Source organism: Protopterus annectens, chromosome 10.part0 (assembly GCF_019279795.1).
Source record: "Protopterus annectens isolate FY-2018-M chromosome 10.part0, PAN1.0, whole genome shotgun sequence".
Taxonomy (NCBI): domain Eukaryota; kingdom Metazoa; phylum Chordata; order Ceratodontiformes; family Protopteridae; genus Protopterus; species Protopterus annectens.
Genome location: NC_056744.1, coordinates 713,580,273 through 713,605,304, shown reverse-complemented (window position 1 = coordinate 713,605,304; position 25,032 = coordinate 713,580,273). Strand labels below are relative to the sequence as shown.

Genomic DNA, 25,032 nt, shown 5'->3' with positions numbered 1-25,032 from the left:
AGTACACCAAAATGACTGACACGACCATTTGGAAATAGCTATTTTGACAAAGGTTGTCCCCCTTCTTACCTTCACAAGAAAAAAGAAGACATGTCTTACCATAATGTTCCATCTGTGTTGTTCATCTTCTTTCCTTCATCACTGATAGGTTCGGTTCAGAGCCCTTGGCACTGCGTCAGTCTTTTTACCAAGCTTGCGCCAGCCAAAAAACTCTAGAGCTAAGTCTCTACCCAGAATGCCCGTCTCCCTGTTACCTCAGATCGAGTTTGCGAGAGAAAGAGAAGTAAAGCAGAGGCCACTTCTGCGCAAATGCCCTAGGGGCACGACCCAAAGCATTCCCCAGGAGCCTTTGGAGGGGGAAGGAGGCTGGGAAGTGATGAAGGAAAGAAGATGAACAACACAGATGGAACATTATGGTAAGACATAACTTCTTTATCTGATGTTGTTAATCTTTCCATTCATCACTGATGGGACAGAATCCCAAGCTACCTTGAGGTCCATGGGTGGCCCTTACGGAAGAACATTCCTGAGTACCATTGAGCCAAAGGCAGCTCTCCCTCTGGAGACCACGTCCAATTTGTAATGATTGATAAAGGTATGAGGCTTAGCCCAAGTAGCTGCTGTGCAGATGTCATCCTTGGAAGCCCTGGAATGGAAAGCTACAGATGTTGCCATAGATGTAGTGGAGTGAGCTTTAACTTTTGGCATAGGTTCATTACTGAGGGAATAGATGAAATGTATGCAGTCCCTTAACCATTTTGATAATGTAACCTTGGTAATAGCCTCTCCTACTTTGGGTCCAGAAAAAGAGATGAAACGCTGTTCTTATTTATGAATAGGTTTGGTCCTGTCTAGGTAAAATCTCAGCTGGCTATGTACAACTAGAGAGTGAAGGCAGTACTCTTGTCTATTGCCAAACATAGGAAAAAACACTGGTAAATCAATGGTCTGGTTAATGGAGAATTCAGAAACAACTTTGGGAAGGAAGGATGGATTCATCCGAAGTGATACTCTGTCTTTATGAAATACCAAATAAGGCCTCTTGGTACACAATGCCTGCAGCTCCAAGACTCTTCTGGAAGATGTGATGGCTACCAAGAACAAGGATTTCCAAGACAAAAACTTTAGGTCACACTTCACCACAGGTTCAAAAGGTTTTTGAGTCAAAGATTGAAGGACTAGAGTAAGGTTCCATGGGCTGTCTAACAGGAGGCCTGATATGAGAGGTCCCCTTGAGGAAGGCTTTGCAAAGGCGTAAAGAGATAAGAGGGATACCATCTATACCATTGTAGAAATTGCCACTAGATGCACTCGCACTGTAGAGTCAGAGGCTCCATTATCAAAAAACGTAGCCAAGTATTGAAGCACTGCAGTTACTGGAGCCGAATATGGGTCTAGCATGTTATACTTCGACCAGATGGAGGACTTTTTCCATTTATCCTGATATAGTCTCCTGGTGGATGGTTTATGAGTGGCCAGAATGATGTCTCGAACAGGCAAGGAGAGATTGGCTTGCCTGGCGACTAGTGAAAGTGGAGAAACCAAGCTGTCTGCTTGAGACAGGACAGATTTGGGTGACTCAACTCTTGGGGGTGAGTGATCAGATCTGGTAGAGGGTCCAGAATCCACGGCAGGTGTACCAGGTGAGGCCAAAGGAAGGGGAACCAAAACTTGGCGAAGCCAGAATGGGGCTATGAGGATTGCCTTGTATCTCAACTTAAGAGCTTTTTTTTAGAAATTGTGGAATCAGGGAGATGGGAAGATCAGAATAAAGAAGTCCCGTGGGCCAGTTGTTCATGGGTTGGTACTAGGCTATTGGCCCTAGGGCCTATACAAGCCTAACCATAACAATTTCCTGGCTATTTCTTCCCACAATATTTACGTCATGGATTAGAACATCCCTCAATGACTCCACCTCTGGGGGAAGTAGGGCAAAATAGCTGCTCCACTTGTTGTTCAATGAGGAGGTGAAAAGATCACAGCAAGGCTGGCCCCAGTAGCTGAAGATTTCTGTCGCCACTTCTGGGTTGAGAGACCACCCGTGAGTCATGAGGACGCATCTGCTCAGCTTGTCCGCAATCACGATGGAGTTCCCTGGGATATGGGTTGCTATCAGAAAGCAGTCAGAAGCTATCGCCCACTGCCAAATTCTCATTGCTTCTCAACATTGGGGGTAGGATTTGGTTTCTCCTTGCTTGTTGATATACCAGACAACTGACACATTGTCTGACTGAATTGCAATTGTCCCGGAAGGGAGAGCTGAATGAAAGGCCTGCAACGCTAACAGCATTGCTCTCAATTCACTGATATGCAGGTGGACCATGTGCACTGGACAGTCTTTCCCTGGAAATGACCCCCCCCCCCGCCCCCACCCGATCATGGAAGCATCCATGGTCACAATGGCTGTGGGCTGAGGGGATTGAAATGGGAGACTCCAAAGTTCTACATCAGTCCTCATCCACCAAAAGAGGTCTTGTTAGCAGGAGTTGGTTATACGAATCTGGTAACCAAGGGGGTGATAGCTTGGAACCACTGACAAAGAAGGAGCCATTGCAGGGTCTGCATATGTAGCTTTGCTAGAGGCACTATTGGGAATGAAGCTGCCATAGAGCCTAGGGCCTGAAGAACTTCTCTTGCTGAGACTTTTATTTGAGAGAGTATCACTTGAAGGTGAAGTCTCAATCGGTGGAGTCTGCGAAATGGAAGTGATACTAGACAGGACTGAGTATTGAACACTGCTCCAATGAACTCTATTTGTTGTGTAGGAGTAAAGTTTGATTTCTCCCAATGTATCACTATTCCCAACAATTTTGCCAGAGAGAGAGAGAGAGAGAGTAAAATGTAGTGCTGTTACCAGAAGATGCTCAGTGGGGGCGGTGAGGATCCAGTCGTCTAGATATGGAAACACCCAGAATCCTTGTAGTCTCCAGTGAGCTGTGACCACTACCATGCATTTCGTGAACACTCTGGGGGCTGTAGAGAGACCAAACGGCAGGGCATGAAATTTGTAATGACTGGCTCCTAGCCAGAAGCGAAGCATACTCCGGGAGTGTTTGTCTATCTTGATGTGGTAATACGCATAGAGGAGATCTATACAGCACATCCAATCACCTTCTCTTAAAAGGGAAAGAATGGACTGAACCGTGACCATCCAGAATTTGGTTTGGGTGACAGACTTGTTTAAGCTGCTGAGATCCAAAATGGGTCTTCAGTCCCCTGTCTTTTTTGACACCAAAAAGAATCTAGAGTAAAATTCAGATCCGAGTTGGTCTGGTGGGACTGGTTGGATGACTCTTTTTTGAGAAAGCTTTATAATCTCTGAAGCTGCTTCTTCCCTTTGACTGGGTGGAACTTTGGGAAGTTTTCTTGGAAAATTTGGCTGACAAGAAAGGGGAATGGTTTAACCTCTGGTGATGATACTCTGCACCCAGTGATCGATGATGATGATAGAGTGCCAGGCAGCTTGGTGCAGAGTGAAACAATCCCCGATTGCTTCCAGAGGTAAGCAATCAGGCTGCTCCTCAGGAGTGCTGATAAGGCTGTCCAGAAAAGGAATCCCTGGAGCCTTGGTTACGAGGACCCCCTCTGCCTCGATAGAGGCATCTTCCAGAATTGTTACCCCCTCTGCCCCTGGGTGTATCACCACCATGTGTGGCACGGAAAGGACCCTAAGATTTCTTATGTCACATTTTTCCACTCCTCTGATTCCTGGAAAAGGTACGTTGAGTGTTGGAAAACTGTAGGCCTATGGCAGACCGGGTCTTTCCATCTTGCTCACACCTGGCTAGCATGTCCTTCACTTTGGAGTCAAAAAGGGATGAAGCTTCAATGGGAGCATTCAGAAAAGACTTGAAGGGATCCACGAGGTCACAAATGGGCATCTACGCATGACACCTCATAATGCCTGAACCCGCTGCTCTAGCCGCCCTTTCAGTCGCATGTGACAGCAACCTCATGGATGAGTTGGGTATTGATTCCAGGGCTGCAAGCTGTGAGGCCACTTTGTCCTTGACCTCATCAGACAACTGTCCTGCGAATATCCCAGAGAGTTTGGAAATCAAGTCCCACTGGAGCCTTGTAAAATGTGCCAAATAATTCAGGGACCGTATAGCAAAGGTCCCTAATGCAAAAACACGCTTCCCAAGTCTGTCCACCACCCTGGACTCCCTGCTGGGCAGGTGGACGGTGGGACTTTCCTCAGCCAAGTCCTTTTTTGTGGCCGCCGCCGCCGCCACCACCATAGCATCAACTGGTAACCCTTTGGACCAATGCAGGTTCTCCTCAGGAGGGGAAAGATCTTTGTCTGGTCTCTGACGGATCGCCTCAATGGAATCAGGGTTCTTACACATGCGTTGCACAATGAGCTGGATGAGCTCATAGTCAGGTGGGGTCACTCAAGAAGTAGAAGGCCAGGGGCGAAAAGCCTGCAGGAACGTGGACTCCTCAGACAAAGGGTTGGAGGGCTTCCAGTCACCTCTCTGCTTCAATATTTCGATGATGTCTCTGAATCATCATCGGGAGGTGACAGTGGGGACCCTTCACCATCATCGTAATTTGTGTCTTCTGTTAAGGACTCCTCGGGCGAGTCCATGTGCTTCCTCTTGCATGTCTTCTTTCGAGGGGGGGCTCCTCAGTGGGAGTGTCTGAGTAGGACTCGGAACATCGGGGACCCTGAACAGGGGTGTCCTGTGGCTTCTCTGCCCAGTATCCTGGTGGGGTGGTCTGTGACAGCTGTGGCTCAAGAGGTGAAAACTGGGGTTCCAACATCTAAGGAGTGCCAGAAGCAAGAGCCCTCTCTATTGCATGGAAGACAGGCCCGCCTGAAGAAGGATGGGAGCCGAGAACCGAGAAAGACAACCTCGGGACCGGGATCACACCCCGCTCCGACAAACCTGCCCCCACGGATGGAGCCTCAAGCAGGATCGGCATGGACGCAGCTATCAGAGCAGTGTATGGAACCAAGGAGGGAGGTGGCTCTGTACCACAGGCTGACATGCCTGTCCCCCAATCCCCAGATTGAGGAAGGACCGGTTCAGCGGGAACCAAAGACCAAAGGGACAAACTCGGAGCTGGAGTGAGATGCACCGTAGATGCCGAGGTGATGGGTTCTAAGAAGGATGTCAGAGAAGAAGGCTTCAGAACCAAGATGGTCAAAGAAGGAGTGTAAGATGCAGCCCGTGGATAACACAACCCAAGTCCTGCAGGTGGATGGGTCTTAGAAAGAGAGGGGATCCCCTTGGCTAACAAGAGATGGTCTACTAGATGCACCACATCGTGTTCCGACAGGTTCATGATGGATCTAGTGGATACTCCGGATGGGGAGTCAGGACATTCAATGAAGGGGCTATATGCTTGGCCCAGAAAAGGATCTATGGAAGGGGAGTATCGGGTCCATGGTGCAAGGTCTGCTGACACCGAAGTGTCTAGTTTCAAGACCGGAAATAAAGGGGTCAAATCCAGTGAGGTCAGTACAATGCTCGGTGCCGAAGTGGCACTCAGAGCCGAAATGGTCGGTTCCAAAATGGAAGTTAATGGAGTAGTTGAAGGTGTGCCCTGCGCCTAAGTGGCCACAGGTGCTGAAGTCGAAATAGGCGAAGCAAGGTCTATGATCGGTGCTGGAGGCAGGACCGGTGCCGAAACAGGGACTGGTATTGAAGGTTTCGAGATGGTCGGAGCCAAGGAAGATGGAGCCGTAGAGGTGGATTTATGCTCTGAAGATAACTTTGGGACCTTTGATTTCCCAGGCTTGCTCTGATCACCTGATGGTGAAGAAGGAAAAGAGTGGGATCTCTTTTTGTCCTTGGTAGGAGGGGTTGAGACTTCCATTGCAGAAATGGCCTCTGAGAAGGGAGATTTGAGTAACCCTTTCAGAATGAGTTTATTTTTGCATTCATTAAGAGTGTGTTGACAAACTCTGACAAATGTCACACAGAGGCTGCAATGAAAGGTGGGGCACTCCCAAACAGTATACACAGTCATCATGAGAATCACTATTAGGAAACTTGCCCTTACATGAAGTACAATGCTTAAAACCTGAAGTACCCTTCTTATCCGACATTTTGATATAAAAGACACCACAGACCAACTGTATAATCCAACTAGAATAAAGTCAACTCCTTTCAAAAAAGTCACATCAATAAAGATACACTGGTATGTAGAGAAAAGAAGGGAAGCACCTGAATACAAGACAAAGCTAATAGTTTAAACAGGAAAGACAATACCAACTATGGTATTAAGAAATACCACAAGGGTAAGGGAGGAAAGGCTGTACCAACAATGGTACTTGAAAGTTTACCAACAGTAATAATGGGTAGCGAGGAAAAAAAAGGTTAAACAGAAGAAAAGACAATGGAACTACTAATCGCTTAAAAAATATAAAGATATCCAAAATTTTTCACACAAATATCAAAAAAGTTTGACTTAGCTGAGAGCTCAGCTGAAACTTGGCTTTATGGCTACAGGCAAACGAGATCTGGGGTAACAGGGAGAAGGGCATTCTGGGTAGACACTTAGCTCATGAGTTTTTTGGCTGGTGCGAGCTTGGTAAAAAGGCTGACTTTGTTCCAAGGGCTAGGAGCCAAACCCATCAGTGATGAATGGAAAGAAGATTAACATCATCAGATTGAAGGATTGAAAAAAGAAGATTTAAAAGTTTCAGTTGTTTCAAGACCGTACCAGAGTTGTCTATGGACATGCAAGGTATGGAGTATCCTTTATCTCTCACTTTTAGGTTCTGGATAGGAAATGGGGAGACAGATAGTTTGGCTTAAACTAAACACAGATACTGCTTTAGGCATAAAAGATGGATTAGTACTCAAAGAAACCCTGTCTTTGTGGAAAATGAGATAGGGTTGACTCGCAATACAAGCTTTCAACTCCAGACACTCTTTTGCAGAGCTCAGAGCAACTGATAAAGCTGTTTTGCATATTAAGAAACTCAAGTCAGTCAGATTAGCTGGTTCAACTGGAGCAAGTGTTAACTTCCCCAATACAAAATTAAGGTCACATGTTTTCTTGGAGGTCCCTTATGCAAAACACCTTTCAAAGATATTTTGACATGGGAATGCATTGAAAGATGGGGATCCATGGACAGACATGTTGAAATGGCCAAAAGCTGAACCCTGATGGAAGAGTAATGAAGGCCACTGGATAATAACTCACACAAATACTGGGATAACACAGAACAACTAGGCCTGAATGGGTGCTAGTTATGTTGTTGGCACCAACTAGAAAACTTTTTCTACTTGCCAATATATGACTTTCTAGTAGCAGGCTTTCTTTCCTCCATTAATACCTACTGTACATCCTCAGTAAACAGGTGCTTAAAAGGAATTGAGATCCCATCATCCAGGCCGTCAGCTGTATTTGACTGGGGTGCGGATTTTGTGCAAGTAGATCCATTCTGTGAGGAAGCTAGTGGGAACTGCCCACTGTCATTTCCAAAAGAAAGGACAACCATTGCTGCCTGTGCCAGAAGGCAGTCACCCCAATGATCTTGGGGGATTCCTTCTGATTCTTCAGACGTACCTACAGTTACATTCTTGTCCAAGGAAAAGAAAATGCATCCATCCTCCAGGCCTCCTTAATTGGAGACCTGGAGCAGAATCTTGCCAGCTGATTGTTCAGAAAGGAGGCAAATAGGTCTACTTGAGAAACTCCCACAAATGGATCAAATATTGGGAGACCCCCAATCTAGTTTCCATTCCAGAGGGTCTGCTCTTGTCCTGCTCAGCTTGTCTGCCATACAATTTTGCTCTGACGGAATCTAGGATGCCTGTAAAATGAAACTGTGCTGTGAAGCTGTATTCCAAGGTAACATGGATAATCTACAAAGGGGATATGACCTGGTTGCCCCTTGCTTACTGGTGTACCACATGGCTGTGGTATTGTCTGTAAAGACTTGAAGAGGTCTGAGGGACCAAAGATAGAAAGCTGAGTGCCCTGATCCAGGCAAGCATCTCTTTTATACATACGTGCCTGCATCTGTCCTTGGTGTCCCATGCACCTTGCACTTTTATCCTACCTGAAACTGTTTCCAAGCAAAGTCTGAGGTGTCTGGAGTAACTGGCTGTTTTGGAGCTGGGAGGGAGAACGGAAGACTTGGATTTAGGGAAATATGCTGTCTCTACCAAGTGATCTCTCTTCTGACAAACCCTAGCACTTGGAATTTGAAAAGACAAAGGATTTTGATGCAGCGACCAAAGAGATTTTAGATACCACTGAATGTTTTTCATGTGGAGTCTTGCTAGGGATGTTCCTAGAATTAATACAAAAAAAGACTATTCGGTAAGCTGCCTGACACATGACCAGGGTAAAATAAAATATTTTTTATTTTATAAAGACTCGGTAAGCGCTTTCACAAGTACATTGCTCGCGTCTTCAGAACAAAGCAGACATTCTACAAACATACATTTTTAAAGTCATTCAAAAATTGAACCACAAATCAGATGATTGCGTATAGAGGAGTCTCTTAAAGGCACCCTCTCTAAATAATACAATAATTTACGAACAAACCACATAATAAAAACATCTTCAATACATAAAAAATCAAAATCTAAATGCTAAGGAAATACATTATAAATATTTCAAAAACGGATAGAGAATATCTACTATCTACAAAGATGCATCGGGCAGCACATATGTATATGAAAACCCATACCTAAGCATAACAAAGCTATAAAGACAATTTACCCAAAAATGTATGTTCGTTCAGGAAAATAAATGTAAGAAAACATGTACACCTAAGTACATTATATATATATTTATTTATATATATATATATATATATATATATATTTATATATTTATATATATATATATATATATATATATATACACACACACACACACACACAAAAAATGCATGACAAATCCTCAACATAAAACTGTCTCACAAGAAAATACAGCAGCTTCTAACAGAACAACTAAATAAAAATAGCAAAACAAAATAACAAAACAAGAATGACATGACAGCTTATATAGCTGGAACCAGCACTAAAAGTACTAGAGAACGTAACTATACAATCATGTGATGTCACATCAACAAAGCTCTAACAACTGAAATGTAAAACTAAAAAACATATTAGTGTCAGACATATGAAGACACCTTAAATAAAAACATACATGCGTAAAAAGCAAAAATATATAAATAAAATATATATGATGAAGAAAATGAAAACTAACATGAAACTGCCTAACCGTGATTTTATTTATTTATGTATTTGCTGTTGGTTAACCAGGATAGTCAATTGGGCCAAGAGAACCCGTTTTCAATGGAGTCCTGGGGAGAAAAGCTCCATTACAGATTACATATTATAGAGAGTTATATGCAGTTTACATATTATAGAGATTTACATCCAAATTATTGTACATTACATCACGAGGAACAGTGATTACAATGAGTAAAGTTAAGCATTAATACAATCAAATAATAAAACATATTAAAGTTGAAATCAAATTATATCATAGGCACAAGGATAAGGAAGTGAGTAGATAGGTGCATAAGGCTTTCAGGAGGATAGGAACTATTAAGGAATAGATTACTGTCTGAGGTAGAGAGAGTAAAAGGGGGAATACAGTAGAGAGTATAGAAATATTATGTAGGTAGGAGCAGGAGCATTCCCATGTGGATGATAGGTAGGAGTGGAGTGATTTTTAAAGGTAGGAAGGCTAGTGATGGTACAATGGAGGGTGGGAGGGAGTTCCATAGGCGTGCTAGTGAAAAGGAGAGGAGGTTTTGTCCTGGGGGGCGATGGGGTCTATAGACTTCTATTATGTTTTGATTAGTAGATCTACGAAGTCTTTGAGTATGGTGAATTTTAAAGGTAGTGGACAGGGAGGGACAGAGGGATGGTTGAAAAATGAGTTTGTGTGCATATGTTAGTTGAGTGTAGGAGAGGTAGTTGGAAAGTTCAAGCCAATTTAGTTTGTGGAGTGGTACACAGTGATGGGTTGAAGATTTATTGCTAGTGGCAAATTTGGCTATTTTATTATAACAGGTTGAAAGTTTTGTTTTGAGAGATGATTGTAGATTAGTTAAAAGAGGGGCACCATAAAGGAGGGAGGGTAAGAGAAATGTGGTAGAGAGAGCGAGTTTGGTAGTAGGTGAGAGGAATTGTTTGTGACGATACAGCAGGCCTAGTTTTTGGTGGGTTTTTTAATGTTTTGTAGTAGATGGGACTTGAAAGTAAGGTTATTATCAATTTGGACTCCTAGAAGCTTGGCTTCAGTTACAAGTTCAAGTGGGTTATTATTTTGACTGGTGATGGAGAATGGTTGTTGATCCAGTGTGTTGGTTTTAGAGGGGGGTGAATATCATTAGTTTTGATTTAGCTGCATTAAGTGCAAGATGGTTGTCTTTCATCCACTGTTCTGTGGTGGAGAAGGCATCTTGAGTCAGCTTTTGGAGAGTTGGAATGGAAGATGAAGCACAGATGATTGTAGAATCATCTGCATATTGGATGATGTTAGCATAGGGGATAGAGTGATAGTAGTCATTTACAAAGATATTAAAGAGAAGGGGTCATAATATGGAACCTTGTGGAACACCTGTAGGGCTCTTAAGGAAAGAGGAGATGGATTTTTTCCACTTAACAGCTTGATGCCAGTCTGAGAGATAGCTGGTGAACCAATTTAGAGCAGAAGGTGAAAGGTTTAGCTTGGAGAGTTTAGTTAGAAGTAAGTTATGGGAGATCGTGTCAAAAGCTTTGGAGAGATCAAGTAGAATGGTAGATACAGTGAGGCCAGAGTCTCCAGCCTTGTTCACATTTTCGAGGAATGATAGGAGAGCTGTCATAGTGCTGTGATTGGGACGGAAGCCGTGTTGAGTAGAAGTTAGTAGGTTCTTGTCTAGTAAGTAGGGAAGGAGTTGAAGGTGAATACATTTCTCTAGAATTTTTGAAATAGGAGAGAGGATAGCAATGGGGCAGAAGTTGGTAATGCTAGTATTATTTCCTCCTTTATGGCAGGGAATTATATCAGCCTTTTTCCAGATTTGAGGAACGTGACTTTCTTGGATGGAGCGGTTGATTAGGATACTAATTGGCAGGGCGATAGCATCTGCAGCTATACTGAGGAAGTGTGAGGGGATGTTATCGGGGGCATTAGTGCAAGGTTTTAGCTTTTTCAGGAGTTTTTTGATAGTGGAAGTAGGGATTGGTTCCAGGGAGAATTTAAGTGGTTAGGAGGTAGTAGGATGACAGAGTGGAGCAGGGGGGGAAGTAGGGGGGGGAAGTTGGAGGTGGATGGTTGGAGGAGAAGGAAGAGGTTAGTTTGGAAATGCAGTCAGTGAAAAAGGAGTTAAACTCGGTGGCAAGGTCATTGTCTTGTACGCTTGGGTTGGGGTTTGGGTTTTCAGTTGTACTGGTTTTAAGAGAGGTTATACCTCCAGAAGTTTTGGGTCGTTTTTGTATTTACTTTGAAGAGAAGAGTAATAGTTGTGTCGGTCTGCAGTGATAAGCTTTTTTACTGAGTTACGAAGAGTTTTGTAGTCATTAAGAGTAGTGGGAGATTTGTGCTTCAGATAGCGTGCCCAGGCTTTATCTCTTAGTCGCATGGTTGTTAGTGTATTTTTGGTTAGCCAAGGGGTAGTTTTGTTTTATTCTTCTGGTTTTAAGGGAGCATGTGTATCTAACAGGTTTAAGAAAGTGGAATTAAAGTGAGTGATAGCACTTTCCAGGGGAAGAGTTTTAGTGGGTACCAGTTAAGGCATTTTAGGGAGTTAGAGAAGGCTTCTGGGTTGAAGTTTTTTTGGTCTCTGAAAGTGATGTAGTTATGAGAAACTTGTAGGGAAGAAGAGAGGCGTGTGGCAAAGATGGGAAGGTGGTCGCTTAGGGAGTCAGGAAGAATTCCACTATCAGGGTAATTGTGGGGGTGAGAGACTAATATCCAATCTGAAGTACTGCCAGAAGAGAAGTCTTTAGAGGGCCTAGTAGTGGAGTTGATGAGTTGAGTGAAGTTATACAGGTTGATGTTAATGGAGGGGGTATGGGATTGAATGGTAGACCAATTGATGTTAGTGTCTCCCATGATGATGGTTTCGTTAGAAATATTGGAAGAGAACCAGGAGAGGATATCTTCCAGTGTGGGGATATTGTCACCTGGGGGAATGTAGAGCGAGGCTATGCATATATTTTTGTGTTTATTTAATCGAAGTAGGCCTATTATTAATTCTGCATTGTTGAATTGAGGAATAACTTTATTGTAAGGAGTAATGGATAGGGAGGATGATTATAGTAGAGCTACACCACCTCCTTTTCGCTGGGTTCTGTCTGCTCTGATAATGGAGTAGTTGGCAGGAATTATCTCCACATCTTTTATATGTGGTTTTAACCAGGTTTCAGATATGCCTAAGATATCTGGTTTATTATAGTGTAACCAGGCTTGAAGGTTTGGAGCTTTGTTCGCTAATCTACTAAAAAATGATATAGTGGATATAAAACTAAATATACTAAAAATACTGAGACATAAGTGTAAATAATAAAGTACTGTAGAAAAAAAAAAGGTAAAAAATATATTGATAAAAATCATTTAAATAATGGTCTTGCTTTCAATATGGGTCTCAGTGGAATATGTCCATTCAGACCCAATTCACCATCAGTATGTAGCCGAATTATCCATTTAATTTCAGACAACTCAGTACAGTTACGTACGTCTCCAAGGCACTGACTCTGTACAATATGGTCAATCACCATAAACTTAAAAGTGTGGTGAATAGTAGTATTAACTACATGTTTTGCTAATGCATTACTCACATTCTGTCCCTTGGTGCTATATAAATGCTCCCTGATTCTATCTCTGAGATGCCTATTGGTCTTTCTTATGTAAAATGAACAACAGAGAGTACACAATGGGCCAAACAGACAATGTTAGTGCCATTACAGTTAGCAGAAATATTTAAAAAAGTATACTTTCCCCTGTAACTGGATGTTTAAACTCCCAAATGGTGTCTATAAACTGGCAAAAAACACGTGCCCCACAAGGATGTATATAACTCCCCTACATATGGTAGACCTACCGAAATCATCTTTGTATCCACATAATAGCAGCCTGACTAATTCTTGTTCTTATACCTAAATTAGGGTTTAGCACCCACAATTTTTCTTATTTTCTAGTCAGTGACAAGCACACACTTCCCTTATACATTTAATATCACTGGTGTAAAATAGGGAACATTTCACCTGATTCGACCTAACTGATGCATCTCTCTGACATTAAGTAGAATGTTTTAAAAAAATAAGGTTGAGCAATAGTACTTCTAAATTCTACATTCATGAATGAACATACATTTTTAGGGTATATTGTCTTTGTAACTTTGTTATGCGCAGGTATGGGTTTTCACATACATATGTGCTGCCAGATGTATTTTTGTAGATAGTAGATATTCTCTATCTGTTTTTGATATATTATAATGTATTTCCTTACCGTTTAGATTTTGATTTTTTATGTAGTGAAGATGTTTTTATTGTTTTATTTGTAAATTATTGTATTATTTAAAGAGGGCACCTTTAAGAGGCTCCTGTATATGCAGTAGTTACATTGTTACACATAGTGCTAAGTGTTTTAAATGAATCATCTGATTGGTGGTTCAGTTTTTGAATGACTTTAAAAGATGTACATTTGTAGAATGTCTGGTTTGGTCTGCAGAAGCGAACAATGCACTCATGAAAGCGTTTACAGAGTCTGCGTAAAATAAAAAACATTTTATTTTACCCTGTCCATGTGTCGGACAGCTTACTGTATAGTCTTTTTCGTATTAACTCTTTTTGTAATAAGCAGTCCATTCATCTCAGCTGCTGGTGTTTTTTTGCATTTGGATTTATAGTTGTCTAGTACATCAGCCTTGGGGCATGGTTGAGGGGACTGATATTACTGACTTGGATTATAACCCATGGAGTTTACACCTTGATGCATTTCCTGACATTCAGAGAGGTGATGACGTCCAAGAGGTATCAGGATATAAAACAGACTGTGAGCAAAGAGTTTCTAAGTGGATGGAGTTGGAAACTACTGATAATCCACAGCTGTGGTTAATAAAGAAGATGAAGGTTCATCTAATACAGACTTTCATAGTTTTAGAAAAGAGGTGCATACCTTGGAAGATGAACTGTTCAAATTAAAAAGATATCAGACGCAAAGGTTGCACTTTGAGGCATGTCTTAAATTACAAATCGTACCATGGGGTTCAGCGGTATTAAATATGCCCAGCTATGGTGAACATCATCTGGAATTGCTCAAATTATGGCAACAATTGAATATGGATACCAATTTTGGTTATATGAAAATACTGAATGCATTTTTTAGAATTGAGGACGAAAACTTAATGGCAAGCATAAGGACCCATCAGAGTATTTTCTACAGTTCTTCGCCTGAGCAAGCTCTAGATCAAAAATTAATGGAACTTATACACAGTCATTTTGTATGAAAAGAAATTGATACATATAAGAACTAAGAAAATGGATAGAGATGTCAACAATTTTCATTTTTGTTCAACTGTCCCAAAAGACAAAGTACATCCCTAAGATAGGCAACAGTAATGGTGTTATTGGGCAGGATGAAGAGAACCTCATACCAATAACTGTTACATCCCACCATGATGGATCGAAAAATATTGACAAATCTATAAATCATGACGTGACCACTTGTATACAGTCCACCCTTGGTGGTAACATATGGGATTCAGGTAGTAAGGTAGTTACTACCAAGAGACTGATCAGCAAATATACAGAGCTGAGTATATTTTTTTGGTTTTAAAGTTTGTACTGTTAGTTGTTGCTTAGATCTCTGTTGAAACTGTTTTGTCCCATCCGCCCTCCCTATTTTTGGTTTGTAGTTTAAATTTGGTGGCTTTTGCATTTGCCCGCCCCACTGTAGATTGGATCTCGGACACTCCCCTAGTCCCATCTCTTTAACACATTCTACCTAATAAACTCTTTCTGCACTTGCTTTTAGTCCTTTTTAATTTAATTGCATTTTTTAAACTGTGTTTGGCCTAATATTGCTGCATACTCAAGTGTGCTAGCTTGCACTGCATGTGAATTGTTTTTACTACTTTTCTGTCAAAAAAAAAAAAACAAACTCTAAGCCTGTTTCCTACCTTTCCTGTAACTAGTGTTCCAGATACAGATCTGCTGTATCCGGTACTGTATGTAAGCTTCTGAGCCCCCCAAGCCTTTCTGTGTTGGAGGGAAGCCTTCTAGCTTATCAGTGGGAGTGGTAAGCACTAGGTAACCTGTCTATCACATAAGGAGTGGTTCTGGCCCAGAAATTGTAGTTATTGACCGTTTGGGCAATCTTCCATCTCTCTCAACTTTCTGATTTGAAAGCCTGCATTTGCACTTGTTTCTGTCCTGTAACTCGTCTAGTGCAGATACAGATTCTTAGTTTTAGCACTTAAATTTGCTTATTCATGCTCGGCACTTGTTCAGAACTTGTAAGCACTAAATAAGCTACTAATTACTATAGCACTCAATCTTCCTCATTACCTAGAAAAAACAGTTTTTGTATTTACTTTTCTCACTGGCTTAGAGAAAAACAGCTCTTGTACTCACTTTCCTCACTTATCTAGAGGAAATAGTTTTTTTATTCAGGCATGTCCAAGGTCAAGCTCCCAGTGTTCTCTCCTGTCTATGTGATGAATCTGGGCATCTTGAGGCGATATAGAAATTTTCTCATGTACACAGACAACCCTCCCCTCCTACCACCCAAGACTACAACCTGTGAGAGATGCACTTATCTAGCCAAACTGGAGGTAAAGCTCTCTCCAACCAAGACTGAACTTGACAATCATGAGGAGAAGGTAAACATTTGCACCACACCACACTCATCACATAGTCTCACTAAATCTACACCACCAAAATCCACACATAGTAACATAAAAACATTCGCGGAAGCTTTCAATAAAAATCTGTCTAAGCAACAGAGACCTCCAAAGCAGAAACGCAAGCAACCTCCATCCCCCAACACAACCCAAATGACACACAGCCCACAGACTCAGTGTGCCACTCAACCACAGCCAATAAGGCAAAACAACGTACCCAACACACTAGTCATAGATGATTCTATAGTCAGGCACACTGATATCCCACTCACCAGGCTAAACAAGGAGAAGGTTACTGTCAGCTGCCTGTCGGGTACCAGGATCCGCCACATAACCCATGCACTCAGGTCATTCCACAACAAGTACAAATATGACTCTGTCATTGTCCATGTTGGTGTGAATGACCTGAGATGTACCTCCCTGGACTACATGAAAAGAGACATGGAAGAGCTCTCCAATCTTGTAGCCCAGGCAGGTATGTCCCTAACCCTGAGTAGCATTCTGTCATCGCTCAGAATGATACCGCAGTACAAGGACAAAATGATTGACTTCAACAATTGGCTAAGCTTCTGGTGTCATTCTAACGGGATCCAGTATCTGTCTGCTTGGGATGACATGGTCAACAGACCACAATGCTTTACCACAGATGGCCTGAACCTGTCACCCCTGGGATTCCGGATACTGGCTAAGTCTCTTGCTGCCCCTATAGTGCCTTTTTTAGGCAGGGTTCAAATAACAAATTCACCACCAAAACAGGAACAGGCAAGCAAAAACTGAGGGTAATGCTACTCAATGCTAAAAGTCTAAATCTCAAAATGCACTCACTCGAGGCACTGCTTAAAATGGAGAACATTGATATCTGTGCAGTGACTGAGACCTGGTTCAAGGCTCCAGAGAGCGCCCCCTGCACTACCAGGCTACAACTCATACCACACTTTTCGGCCATGTAACCTGGACCGAAACACCGAAGGCGGAGGTGTGTCCATATTCATTAAGGATATCCACACCTCCAGGCTAGTTGCTCAGCATAATGCATTCAAGGTTATCCAAGAGCAACTAACTCTGAGCAAAACTGCAATCCAAATTGTAGCTTGCTACAGATCCCCCACCATGCCCCAGGATTCCCACTCTTCTTTTCTTGATGTACTGGAAAATATTAGGGTTCAACCAAACACCCTAATAATGGGTGACTTCAACTACCCTACCATTAACTGGGAAAACTACTCGTGAACCAACTCCTTAGCTCAACGCTTTCTGGAATTCATAAACTCCAATGCCCTAGATCAACTTATCCACACCCCCACCAGGGGCAACAATATCCTAGACCTAGTCATTATCAACATGAGTGACCGGTATTCCACACCTGAAGTCAACTCCTTGTTGGTCCGATTCGACCATAAGATAATCACCCTTGATATCCACATTGCGCCCGCACCCCCCATTAAGGAAACCACAGTAAAATATTTCCCCAAAGCCAACTTCATGCTTCTTAAGACAGAAGTGGTGAACTTCATGACACCCATGCAGATGGACAATGCAGTTACAACTGCTAAATCCTACAAAAATGCACTCTATAAGCACTTACACGAGTGCATGGATCGTGCTATCCAAAACAGAACCAAGACGCTATCCTCCTAAAAAAGGAAACCAATCTGGTGGTCCCCTGCCATAAACAAACTGCAGAACAGAAGGAAGAAACTGTTGCAAAAGAGAGTAAAATCCCATGAGTGGAGGAGCTCCCTGGTCAGCTTCAGTAAGAAGCTGAGATCCCCTATAAGATCCTCCAAAGCTAGCTACGAAAACAAAATTGCCACGAATTCCAAGGGCAACCACAAAGCATTCTATAGCTATGTCAAGAATCTCGATGGCAACACCCAGATCTGTTCTGAGTTACAGCACAAAGGCATGAAAATTACAGAACCAACTGATATTGCCAACATCCTGGCAGATAGGTTCAGTGCTAACTTTACCCCCCTCTCACCCCCTAAAGGGCCCATATCTATACAGGAAGAATGCAGAGTCCCTGTAATCACAACTACGCAGGTAAAAGCTGCACTCTCTAAAGCCAAAAACACAGCATCCATGGGACCGGACAACATCCCAAGCTGCGTTTTACAAGAACTTCAGAATGAACTGGCTCCCCACTTAAGCACCATGTTCAATAATAGCCTCGCATCAGGCTTTGTGCCCACTGAATGGTGCACAGCAATAGTTATCCTACTCCACAAAGGGGGAAGCCACCACTGATCTCGAGAACTATCACCCTATTAGCCTGATGAGCCTGGTCAGCAAGGCCATGGAATGTATCATCATGGAACTCATAAACAAAGACATTGGTAACCTCCAAACTCTGGATCCCACCCAGTTCGGGTTTGTGAAAGGCAGATCATGCCTCCTGAACCTGATCGACTTCATTGAGGCAGTCACCAAAGCCGTAGATGAGGGTAAGGTGGTTCACACAGCCTATCTTGACCTCGCCAAGGCTTTCAACACCATCCCCCATTCTGGAATTATAGCTAAACTCACTAAACTAGGTATAAATCCCTACATCACAAGATGGGTTGCCAACTGGCTCACTGACAGAACCCACACTGTAAAAGTTGCAGACTCCAAATCTGACCTCAAAGTAGTGACAAGTGGAGTACCACAGGGTTCCGTCCTGGGACCTCCCCTGTTTGGTATCTACTTCTCTGAAGTACAGGCTAACACAGAAGGCCTCTGGCCAACGAAGTTCACAGATGACTGCAAACTAAGAGCCATAGTCAAGTCCCCAAATGATGTGGACATCCTACAGAAGGGCCTCACTGAGACAGATACCTGGTGTCAGAGCCATGGCCTCAAGCTCAATGCCAAAAAGTGCAGTGTCTTCCCCTTTGGTAAAAACTCTGTACCCATGAACTACCACATATGCAGCAATCTACTTAACACCGAATATGTGACAAGAGACCTTGGGACTCAGGTGGACAGTAGTCTCTCCTTTAATAGTCACATCACCACATTAATCTGGAAGTCCTTCTATGTGGCACACCTCATCATAAAAGGGTTCTCATCAGGAAAAAAGAGGTCATTGTTCCCCTCTACTCGACACTCATTAGACCCATTATAGAGTACAATGCCCCTTTTGGAATGTACCTCACAAGACTTCTGCAGCAGCTGGAAAGGCCGCAGAAGTACCTCACAAAGAGGATTACTGGCCTCAAACAAATGCTCTACACTGACCGCCTCAAAAAACTCCAGCTTTACTCCATAGCATATCGCCTACTCCGAGGTGATCTCTGCCTAACATATAAAGCTATGTCAAACCCAGAGCTGTTGGACATGCTACACCTAAAGAAATCCCAATCCCTTCGAGCTACACGCTCTAGGGACCTAAACTTTGTCACCACAATAAACAGGACATGCTGGAGGGATATATTCCTGTCCCAGAGACTTCCCACACTCTGGAACAGGCTACTCATCTATGTCAAGCAAAGTTCTTCAGTAGCACTCTTCAAGAAAAATCTTGATGAGTGGATGAGAAATAGGAAATACACCCTGGGGATCACTTCTGTGTCTTTGCTCGACAGTGGCACAGGAAAATAACTTTCTCGGGTGGCGTAAGCCAGGGAACCTTGTTGGCTAGGCTTACGTTGGCCCTTGGCCTGATAGCCTAGTACCTACCTATGAACAATGTATCAAGTCACGCTGAACTAAATCCACAAGCAGTTCGACCTAAGGACCCTTTTTATACCTTATCAAAAAAAAATCAGCCTTTTATGAAGCTACCCCTTCCAATTCGTCAAAGGAGCAACAGGAGTCGGAGTCGATTGAGAAGCAGGGGACGACCAAAGAGAAAGCATACACTGGCTGGAGGAACACACCAAACCATCAAAAGGATGTAGAAACAGTGGACATTCACGGATTTGGAATATTTTCAGTACACAGCTATCTTCAGATGACATCTCTCTGCTTGATAAGGGTCTTTCCTTTATTCGCTCCCAACCAGCTTATTTGGAAGAGACTATTATTGATCTCAAGTTGTTTCTTCGAAAAGTGATGTTGAAGATAGTACATTCAGATATTATACAAGGTGCTGTTAACATTTATAAGAAACTGAGTAATACAATTCCAGTGATGCACCCTTTATTAGATGCTTTCAGTAAATTATGCATTAATGACTTTTATATGTTTCACAAAACTAGGAGAGGTAAAAAAAATGTATAATATGACTTTTCATGAAAAACAGGCTTTGAATAAATTACAAAGTGACAACAATATAATTATAAAACCAGCTGATAAGGGAGGGCGTACTGTGATAAAAAGAAGTTATGTCTTACCATAACGTTCCATCTGAGTTGTTGATCTTCTTCCAATCATCCCAGCTAGGTTCGGTTCCAAGCCCTCGGAATCAAGTCGGCCTAATACAAAGCTCGTGTACACCAAAAACTCTTGAGCTAAGCTGCTACCCACAATGCCCTTCTCCCAGTTACCTCAGATCGAGTTTGTTTGCAACATATAAAAGAAAACAGAAAAACAGAGGCCATTTCTGCACAGAAACCCTGAAACATCACAAGGACCCAGAAGATCAACCAGGAGCCTTTGGTGGGGGATGGTGGGAGGGTGTGATGACTGGAAGAAGATCAACAACTCAGATGGAACATTATGGTAAGACATAACTTCTTTATCTGAAGTTGTTAATCTTCTTCCTATTCATCACTGATGGGACAGAATCCCAAGATACTTGGAGAACCTGGGTGGCTCTTACGGAAGAACATTCCTGAGAAACTTTGAGCCGAGGGCCGCTCTTCCCCTGGAGATAAAATCCAATTTGTAAGCTTTGATGAAAGTATGTGGTTTAGCCCAAAATGGCTACTGCATAAATGTCATCCATGGAAGCCCTGCAGTGAAAGGCAACTGAAGTTGCGATGGCCCTAGTTGAATGAGCTTTGATTTGAACAGGTTTATATTAATTCGCAAGGGAGTATGAAAAAGTAATGTAATCTCTGAGCCATTTTGATAAAGTAACTTTTGATACAGCACATCCCATTCTTAGGCCAGAAAAGGAAATGAAAAGTTGGTCCAACTTGCGGAAGGACTTAGTCCTGTTCAAGTAGAAACGTAGTTGTCTATTTACGTCCAATGAATATAGGCAGTATTCTCCCTTGTTGGAATAATTTGGGAAAAACAAAGGGAGCTCAATGGACTGGTTAATAGAGAAGTCGGAAACCACTTTGGGAGAAAGGATGGGTTAAGTACAAAGGGATACTCTGTTGTTATGGAAGATTAGATACGGGCTCTTGATACATAAGGCTTGTAACTCAGATATCTGTCTGGCTGATGTGACCGCTACCAAAAACAAAGATTTCCATGACAGGAATTTTAGATCACATGTCACAGCAGGCTCAAATGGGGGTAGACAGAGAGACTGTAGAACCCAAGAGAGATTCCATATCTCTACAGGTTGTCTGATATGAGGTCTGCTATGGAAAACTCCCTTGAGAAAGGACTTGCAAAGTTGGGTGGAGATGAGAGAGACGCCATCCGAAACTGGAAATAGCTGCTAAATGGACTTGAATAGTAGAAGCTGATGCCCCACTGTCAAACAACTCAGAAAGATACTGGAGTATAGCAGCTGTAAGAGTTGAAAAATGATCTAGCATCTGATTATTAGACCAGATAGTGAATCTTTTCCACTTGTCTCTGTAGAGTTTTCTGGTGGATGGTTTATGGGAGGCCAGAATAATATCGTGAAGAGGTGAGGAGAGGGTTTCCTGCCTGGCGACTAATGGAAGTGGAGAAACCAAGCTGTCAGCTTGAGAGTGGAAGATTTGGGGGAGTCAGCCCTTGTGGGTGAGATATCAGGTCCTGACAACTGTCCAGGATCCAAGGAGGTTGTAATAGGTGAGGTTGGAGGAATGGAAACCACACTTGTCAAGGCCAGAAAGGGGCAATGAAGATTACTTTGCATCTCAACCAGATTGCTTTCTTTAGAAATAGGGGTATCAAAGGTATTGGAGGATAAGCATAGAGGAGACCTGCGGGCCAATCGTGAGTCAGAGAGTCTCTCAGTTATTCCCCATCTGGGGGAAAGAGAGCAAAGCAGCTGCTGCATTTTTTATTTGAAGGGGAAGCAAAAAGATCGCAGCAAGGCTGGCCCCAATGGCTGAAGACTTCTGCCATCACGTTTGGGTTGAGAGATCACTCGTGTGGACGGAGGATGCATCTGCACAGCCTGTCCACAATCATGTTGGAGCTCCCCAGGATATGCGCTGCAGCAAGAAAGCAGTTGGAAGCTATCGCCCAATGCCCAATTCTCATGGCCTCACAACATTGGGGGTAGGATTTGGTCCCTCCCTGTTTGTTGATGTACCAGACGACAGACATATTGTCTGACTGGATTGCAATCATTCCCGACGGAAGGAGTGGAGGAAGTGCCTACAACGCTAACAGCACCGCTCTTAACTCTAGGACGTTGATATGCAAGTTGATCTCCAAGCTGGACCACGTGCCTTGCACTGTCTTTCCCTGGAAGTGCCCCCCCCCCCCATCAGGGAAGCGTCTGTGGTCACCATGGCATTGGGTTGGGGAGTCTGAAAGGGGAGGCACCAAAGATTTTCTTCTGTTCTCATCCACCAGAGGAGATCTGGTTTGCAGGAATTGGTGATGAGGATCTGTGAGTTTAGAGGATGGAGATCACCTTCCTTCGACAGAGTATCACATGTACTTGTAATCTTAATCTCTGAAGTCTGTGAGGAGGAAGAGAGACTTGGCTTGTTTGAGTAATGAATACTGCTCCTATAAATTCCAATTGTTGGGTAGGATGAAGGTTGGATTTTTCCCAGTGTATTGTGATGCCTAGAAACTCCGCCAGTGCCAGAGTGTAGTGGAGGGCCATGACCAGTAGGCACTTAGTGGGGGCGGAGAGGAGCCAATCGTCTAGATACGGAAACACCTGGACTCCCTGAAGTCTCAGATGAGCTGTTACCACTGCTAGGCATTTCATGAACACTCTGGGGGCCGTTGAGAGACTGAATGGCAGGGCTCTGAATTGGTAATGATTGGCTCCCAGCCGGAAGTGAAGGAGACACCTGGAGCGCTTGTCCATTTTGATGTAGTAATACACATCCCGGAGATCTATCAAGCACATCCACACACCCTCCCGAAGAAATGGGAAAATGGATTGTATCGTGACCATGCAGAATTTGGTCTGAACTTCTGATTTATTTAGTTGGCTGAGATCCAAAATGGGTCTCCATTCCCCAGTCTTTTTTGGCACCAAAAAGAAGTAGAAACCGGATCCGCACTGGTCTGGGGGGACTTATTGGGTGACTTGTTGACACAGCTTTCTTATTTCTGAAGCTGCTTCTTCCCTTTGACTGGGTGGAACATCGGGAAGGCATTTTGGAGGTCTTGGGTAAGAGTTTAGGGGGATGTAATAACCTCTGGAAACTATTCTCTGCACCCACTGATCATTTGTAATAGAGTGCCAGACAGCTTGGTGCAAAGAAAAATGAGCCCTGACTGCTTCCAGAGGAAAGCAATCGGGCAGCCCTTCAGAAGCGCTGATAAGGTCATCTGGAGAAAGAATCCCTGGAGTCCTGATTTCGGGGACCCCCCTCTGCCCCTAAAGGGGTGTCTTCCATTATTGAAACCCCCTCTGCCTCTGGGGGAATCCTCACCGCGTGCACTACGGAAAGGGCATTGAGATTTTTTGTGCCATATCTTTCCACTCCTCTGGTTCCTGAAGAAAGAGCGCTGAGGTTTGGAAAAAAGTAGGCCAATGGCAGACAAGGTTTTTCCATCCTGCTCACACCTGGCTAATGTGTCCTTCACTTTAGAATAAAGTGGACGGTTCAATAGGGGCGTTCAAGAAGGAAGACTTGAAGGAGTCCATGAGGTCAGAAATGCGCATCCAGGCATGGCGTCTCATAACTACACCTGCACCCACAGCTCTAGCCACCCCTTCGGTTGCATGGGACAGCAACCTCATGGAAAAGTTGGAGATCAACTCTAGCGTAGCAAGCTGAGAAGCAACTTTTTCACGTGCCCCATCAGAAACTTGACCCACGAGGGCTCCAGAGTTCAGAGAGGAGATCTCTTTACAGCCTCTTAAAATGTGCCAAATAATTCAGAGACCAGACAGCAAAGGTTGCTGAAGCAAAAACTTGCTTCCTTAATGTGTCCACTGCCCAAGACTTTCTGTTGGGTGGATGGAAAGTAGGACTTTCCTCCGCAATGTCCTTTTATGTGGCAGCCACTACCACCATAGCATCTACTGGTAAGCCTCTAGACCAATGGGGCTGTTCCTTTGGAGGGGAAAGTATCTTGTCTGGTCTCCGGGGAATAGCCTCAACGGTATCAAGGTTCTTCCACGCCCACTGCATAATGAGCTAGACTAACTCATCGGTGGGGGGGGGGTCACCCAAGAAGTAGAGGGCCGAGGGGAAGGCCTGCAGGAATACGGATTCCTCCAAGGAAGGGTTGGAGGGCTTCCTGTCACTCCTCTTCCTCAAAATTTCCAGGATATCTCCAAAGGAGATATAGTCAGGGGGTGACCGTGGGGACACTTCCCCATCATCGTAGTCCGCTTTCTCAGTGAGGGACTCCTCCGGGGAGTCCATGTGTTTCCTCTTACATGTCCATTTCTGAGGTGGTTCTTCAGTGAGAGCGTCTGAAGAAGACTCAGAATGGAGGTTACCCTGTAGAGGGGTTTCCTGAGGCTTGCACTCTCGGTGTCTTGGGGAGGTGGCCTGTGATAGCTGCAGCTCAGGAGGAGGAGGGGGTAGGTCCGACATAGGAGGAGGAGCACTTTCCGAAGCAAGCACCCTCTCCATCACCCAGAAGGCTGGCCCGCCCCAAGAGGAATGGGAGCCCGGAACCAGGGTCACACCCTGCTCTGTGCGGCCCGCTTCTGGGGACGGAGCCTCAAGCAAAACCAGGGAGAGTGTTGCCCCCGGATCCGAAGACGGAACTGATGAAACAACTGAAACTATACCTGGAGCTGGGGGTTCCACCCCCCCAAGCATGAGATTGAGGAAGGGGTGGTTCCTAAGGAACCAAAACCCAAAGAGGCCTCGGAGCCTCAGAGAAGGTCACTGTTGGCGCCGAGGAGAGGATTCCCCCCAAAGACGTCGGAGCTATGGGCCTCTGAACTGAAGGGTCCAGAGGAGGAGAATACATGGGAGTCATGGGGGCAATGGACCCAAAACCCGGAGTGGGATGGGTTTTAGGAAAAT

The 25,032-nt window shown here is 43.7% G+C and overlaps 1 protein-coding gene across 1 annotated transcript in view; it reads right to left on the bottom strand.

Moving 5' to 3' along the window:
* The window catches only part of PATJ (PATJ crumbs cell polarity complex component), a gene marked incomplete in the record, with an annotated part of 2,990,875 nt that overhangs the window by 2,788,182 nt on the left and 177,661 nt on the right, over nt 1–25,032 (bottom strand).